Genomic DNA, 6,667 nt, shown 5'->3' with positions numbered 1-6,667 from the left:
CTTCATTATCCAGTCCGGGTTTTGACATAGGCTCAGCTGCGACGCCGGGAGGGCTGGCGGTGTCTGCCGGAGCTGGCTCTGTCGTTAGCAGAGGTGGGGAGGGGAGAAAACCTGACAATGGATTTCAAGAACAGTGGACCACCTTCCCCCAGTTCCCAGCACCTCATCTTGACCAGACCATGTTGCATAGGAAGGAGAAGAGGCCTCAAAGCGGGAAGAGATTTACAGGACACACAGACAGACCCTGAAAGCCCGGGGCTTTGGAAACGGATGGACCTGAGTTGAAATCCGGACTCCAGCAGTTTCTGGTTGTGACCCTGAGCCTCAGTTTCCACACCTGAAACGTGGGCGGTCATATCGTGCCTACCTCTCTCATTCATTCCAAAATGTTTACTGAGGGGCGCCTGGGTGGCTCAGTGGGTTAAGCCTCTGCCTTTGGCTCAGATCGTGATCTCAGGGTTCTGGGGTCAAACCCCGCTTTCGGCTATCTGCCCTGCGGGGAACCTGTCTCCCCCTCTCTCTCTGCCTGCCTCTCTGCCTACTTGTGATCTCTGTCAAATAAATAAATAAAATATTTTTAAAAAATGTTTACTGATTTAAGGCCCCTGGGTGACTCAGTTGGTTAAGTATCTGCCTTTGGCTCAGGTCATAATCCTGAGATGGAGCTCTGATTAGGGCTCCCTGCTCAGCGGGGAGCCTGCTTCTTCCTCTCCCTCTACCGCTCCCCCTGTTTGTGCTTTCATGCTCTCTGTCAAATAAATAGGTAAAAGCTTAAAAAAAAAAAAAAAAAAAGCTTACTGATTTAAAAAGTGGGGGAAACAAAAATGTTTACTGAGCATCTACAATGTGTCAAGCTCTGTTCTAGGTGCTGGAGTTTCATCAGTAACCAAGTTAATGCCAGATTTTGCTCTCATTGATCCTGCAGGGTGATGGAAGAGGTAAGCCATCATACATGAAACAATTAAGTAATCATAGCTAACATTTATTGAGCATTTACTACATGCCAAACACCCAGTTATCTTCACCACAAGCCCTATTTTCACCACTGTTTTACAGGTGACCATGTTGCATAGGAAGGAGTTGGTAAGATAATTTCAGAGCCTAGTATTCCAGAGACAAGAAAGAGTGTTATGACCAAGGACAGGAGGGTGAGGCTAATTTAGGGAGCATGGGGTCAGGGAAGGTCTCTCTGAGGAGGTGACATTTGAGCTGAGATGTAAATGATAAGGAAGCAATCATGCATGAAGTTGTTGGGGTGGGGATGGGGTCCAGGCAGAGAAATCAATAAGAGCAAAGACCCTGAGGTAGGCATGAGTGTGGCCTATTCCTGGAGCAACAAGGAGGCTGATGAGGCTGGGGCTGCAGGAGAGGAGAGCAGGAAGTAGATGAGGTCAGGGGGGTGATGGACCCCATCCATTTCTCAGGGAACACCTGCTACGAAAGGCACCAAGGTCAATAATGAGTTCAAAGTGATGGCCAAGGTAGCTGTGGGCCATTATCCTTCTATGATCAAAGCTGGTTGTGTTATTGACAGAAACAAAACAAGAACCCAGATATCCTGCCTCCCAAATGCCCACTTCTCCCACCCTCTACTTCCATGAGCTCAGAACTCTTCACTGGCCACATTGTGGTAAGGGCTGTTACTGGCGTGCCCCCAGAGGGCCCCAGTGGGAGCCCAGAATTCCGATCCTGCAAGCTCCTTGTGTGGGGGGAGGGTGTGGAACCACAGGCAGTTGGAGTTCATCCAGGTGTGTTGTATGCTTGTGTGTATGTGTGTAGGTGGGGGGGGAGGTGACACACAAAGATGAGACAGCCCTTGCCCTCTAGGGGTTGGGATTCACGTGAGCTCAGTGACCTTGGCCCAGATAGCTTTTGCTTCTCTGCAAAATGGGAGCCATTCCAGCACCCATTTCCCAGGGGAGAAGAGCAGGTTCAGTGAGCTCAGGCCTGTCAAGTGCTCAGCACAGTGGCTTTGGGGCAAGACTAATGGAGCGAGTTTTATTACAAGAGCTTTCACAGGGAGATGTCAAAAGCCTGGAAGATGGGAGTGGGGAGGAGGCATCTCCTCCGGCGGAGCGGGCACTCCTGGGCTGACTTTGGATTTTCTTTCTGCCTCTAAGTTTCCTTCTCTGGGCCACTTTTCTCTCTTCTCTCTTTGTCTCCCTTTATGTCTCTGGAAATGGGTCTTGATCCCTCACTTATGAGCTAAGTCCCCTTGAGCAAGTAACCTCCTTTCTCTGCTACTCCTACTTCCGATCCTACACTGTTTTTCCATCGCTTTATTTCCCCCATCTTTCTGATTCTTTCTTCTTTGTGTTTCTCTTTCCCCCTCTCCTTCTGTTAATCTGTCTCCCTGTTTGGGTCTACAACTGGGCTGGGCAGGAGGACCAGGTCCCTGGGAGCCCCCATCATGGCCAAGGACAGTACCTGATATATAGCAAGTACCCAGTAAAATGAATAAAACCCTACTCTGGGTGATGCTGGGGCCCCAGAAACCACTGAGAGAGCCAGGATCCTGTCCTTGCAGAGCTCGGGGTCTGGGAGAGGAAGTAGTTATTGGTTGAATGGATTTATGAGTGAATGAGCTAACTAACTCTCAGGCAGGCTTGGGAAACAAAACAAAAATTGGGTGGAGGCACTTGAGGCATAGGATACTGCTGGAACAAAGGTCAAGGGCCCAGGAAGAGTCTGAAGAGCTGGGACATCTCGGAGAGAAGGCTGAGGAGTGCAGCAAGGGGCTTGGAGGCCAGGACGGGGAGCCTGAGCTTCCTCCTGAGGGCACTGGGGAGCCATAGCAGGTTCTAAACTGGAGAGGGACTGGGGCAAGTTTGTGCTTTAGCATCACCACTCTGGCTGCCTGGCTGTCCTATGGGAGGGGGTGTTGCAAATGGGGGGAAAAAATGGGGTGTGGCTGGGAAGAGAGGGGCCCTGGACCAGAGCAGGGACTGGGGGAAGATTCTAGAAACCTGAAGGAAAAATACCCAGACCGGTCTGCTCTTCTTGCTGCTGGGAACGGAGGTTCGCACGACCACCAGGGGGCAGCCAAGGCTACAGGTTTGAATCTCTGCGTCTTTTCCGAGGGTGGGGAGGTTTACACCTTGCTTTGGAGGTGGGGGATGGGGGGGAGTAGGAGATAACTCTGTCCCCACCCCCCTGCCTGAGAGCCCCTCTGCTCTCCTGCCCCCAGCCTGGCCTCTTGGGCCGCTGGAGCCCCCACCCGCCAGCAGGAGATTATGTCAACACAGCCCCGCTGCTTCTAGCCAGGACAATATTTGCCCTCAGGATCCGGGAGATCGCTATGGAAACAAAAGGCAGGGTGTGGGGGGAGCATCCCCTCTGGGAAGAGGGCTAGGGGTGCTGGGCATCTCTGCCTCATCTCTGTGTCTTTGGGAGAGTTTACCTCCATCCCAGTCTGTCTGCTTTCCAAATCTCTGTCTGGACAATCTCTTCATCCCTGGCTCTGTCTCTTTCTGGAAACCTGTCTCCGGGTCTCTGTCTTTCTGGGGGGCCGTCTCTGTTGGTCTCTGTCTCTGTTCTTTCCTGTCTCCCAGCTCTAGGCTTCCCCATGTCTCTGTCTCTCTCTAGGTTTCATGTCTCTTCATCTCAGTCTGTCTTTGGGTCTTTGTCTCTGTCTCTCACTTGGATCCCATGTTTGTGTTTGTCTCTTGAGCCCTGTCTCTGGATCCTTGTCTCTTTTCTGTCTCTGGGTTCCTGCGTTTTCTGGATCTTATTTGTGTGTACACGTAGTGTGTGTCTCTGTGGGTCTCTGTCTTTCAGGGCTCATCTATCTGCAGTTCTGAATCTCAGGGGGGCCCCCCTCAGCCTCCCATTTCTGGCCTCAGTCCCCATGGGGTGCCCCCCGCCCCCGCTCCCCATCTCTCTTTGCCTCATTTCTCCTGTACCATCTGCTGGCACTCCGGGCCCCTGCCTGCTCCCCACAGGCTCTGCTTGGCCACAGCCCCAGCGGGGCAGACGCAAGCCTTCCAGCAACTTCCCTTGAGGGGCACTGCCTGCTCCTTGCTGGGGGGTGGGGCAACAACGACACCTCACCAAGATCTAAGACCTGAGGCAATGGAGAGAGAGAGAAACTGAGAGACCCTGAGCGCTGACAGGAGATGGGACAAGGGGAAGGGAAAGGAAAAAGGTTAAAGATGGGGAAAAGAGAGACCCAGAGAACAGAGGTGTGGGATTCAGAGAGGGCTCTGTGTGTGTGTGTGTGTCCCTCCTGTCCCCTCTCCAGACTTCAGAGGACCCAGGAGGGCTGCAGTGCGCAAAGGGCCAGTCAGGTACCCAGGCAGCACCCCATGCTCCCCACCCCCCAGCAGGTGCACCCCATGCTCCCTTTTACCGCCCAGGGTCCCCCGCAGGGCTGTGGGTGAGGACCTCTGAGCCCCAGCAGAGTCCTGGCTCGCTTGCCCCTCCTCAGGCCCCATCATTCAGGCTCACTCTCCCTCCATCCTCCCTGTCTTCCTCTCAGTGTGGTCTGCGCTCTGTCCCTGTCCCCCTCCCCTATATATCTGTCTCTGTCTCTCTCTCTCTGTGTATCTTTCTCTGTCTCTTTCAATCTCTTTCTCTCTCTCTGTCCTTGTCTGTGTGTGTGTACTTCTATGTCTCTGTCTCTTTCGATATCTTCCTCTCTGTCTCTCTTGGTTTCTCTTGTCTCTGTCTCTTCCTGTCTGTCTGTCTCTGGTCTCTCTGGGCCCTTAATTTCCCTTCCTGTCTCTCTCACCACCTCAATTACTCTCCACTGCTTTCCCCTTCCCCAGTCTCTCTCCTCCCCCTTCCTAGCTTCCCCCCACAGTCCCAGCCCTAGCTGAGTGCCCTCCCCCTCCACCCTCGGCTCTCTTGGGGCCAAGGACAGACTCCCTCCCAAGCCCAGTCTCTCCCCGAGGTGCTTGGCTATCTCAGACCCCTCTCCCTCTCCACTCCGTGAACCGAGCCTTTCCCAGGACCCAGAGGGCGTCAGGAATGTGGGGCAGAGAGCAGGGAGGCCAGCTGGAGGCCAGGGAGCCAGGACCACCCCCCTGACCACCCCCCCCTCCCAGACTTGTCTCCTTCCCACTCCTGGTGCTGGACCTTACATCCCTCCTACGCCCTGCCCCTGCTGGCACATCAGGGCCTCAGTTTCTCCTCTTCAAAGTGGGCACATTCACCTCTGCCCCACTTAGTCCCTAGGTCCCAGGGGACCTAATGCTCCTGAGTGCTACAAGTTGACTAATGTGCACGCATCGGTGGTTTGTATTACTGGGAGATGAGAACATCGAGAACCGGCACGGCACTCGGTTTCTAAGGCTTCCCCCCTCCTGTACAGACGCTCCCCATTCCCCATATTTTAGAACAAAGGAAGAGACTGGAAATGGAGACTGTGGGAAGGTGTGTGATTTGGTGGTGTCTGTGACCGTGAGACCCTGTGTGACTGTGGGTTCGTGTGTGATGGTGGCATGATGGGGGGTGATCCTGTGTGCATCTGTGGGGCGTGGGACGCCATGTGGGGGGCACAGTGGCATGCCATGTGTGTGTGACTCTGTGGGACTCGTGAACGCGGGTGTGGATGGGGAGCAGAGTCGTGCATCCCTACCACCATGGCGCTGGGTGTGACCGCGTGATGACGACAGCGTGACAACATGACACCCTGAGAGTGTGGGCCTTATTGACGGTTGGGGAAAGTGTGTTGTTCGGGTGTGGCTGTGGACTCTGGGGACCGTGGTAACTGTGACAGTGTTGATGGGAAACGGTTGTATGACCTAGTGTGGGGCCTGCAGCCGGGGAGGGCAAGGATTATATGTGCAAGGGACCGGGTACAGGTGTGTATGTATGTCGCCATCGGGGTCATCCTTCCAGCCTCTGTTCCATGCCCAAGCCTGCGCCGAACAGCTCTGGGGACGCAGTGGGGACCACAGGCCAGTGGGGAGACGAGACCTAGTGATTGTGCGACTGACACGGTGTCACAAGAACTGTGGGAAGCTGTGATTTCGTGGCTCTGTGAGCGGAGTCCAGGCGCAGGGTTGTGTCGCTGTCAGCCTGAGGGGGGAGACCTCGGCTCTCTGAGTGACTGCTGTGCCTTGGCTGGGTGGGATGGGCGGGTCAGTGGGAGAGACTGTGACCCCGGCTTGGCTCCGTGACTGCTCTTCCACGTGACTCTGAGTGACTCTGATCCTCGTGCACCACTGCACCCCCTCCCAGGTCTCTGCCCCAGAGCTGCCCCTCCTGTTCCCTGGCCCCGCCCTCTCCCATCACCCCAGGCTGTCACCTCTTCCAGAGCCCAGGCGAGGGAGGCTGTAGAGGCAGCAGCAGAGGCGGCAGTGGCAGCGGCTGGAGTGAGTGACCAAGAGCAGATCTGGGACAGGTGAGGGCTTTCCCGATCCCAGCCCATCCCCCCACCCCCTGTTCCACTCAAGCCTCTGGGGTCCCTGTTTCTCTGTTTCTTAGCCCCTTCCTTTCTCTCATTGTCTCTCTGTGCCTGTGTTCTCTCTTCTCCAGTCTGCCTGTCTCTCATATCTCTGTCTCCATGTCTCCCCATTTCTGTTTAGCCTCTGGATGGCTCTGTTTCTGTACCTTCATCTCTCCTTGCCCCATTCTCTGTGTCTCTCTCTATGTCTCTAGCCCCTCTTTGTCTCCTAGCCCACACTGTATCTGTCTTTTGCTCTCTGATCTCTTGCTGTGTGTC

This window comes from Mustela putorius, unplaced genomic scaffold (genome assembly GCF_011764305.1).
Source record: "Mustela putorius furo isolate JIRA1106 unplaced genomic scaffold, ASM1176430v1.1 tig00000196_pilon_pilon_pilon, whole genome shotgun sequence".
NCBI classification, from domain to species: Eukaryota; Metazoa; Chordata; class Mammalia; order Carnivora; family Mustelidae; genus Mustela; species Mustela putorius.
Note: the sequence above shows the minus strand (reverse complement) of the source record.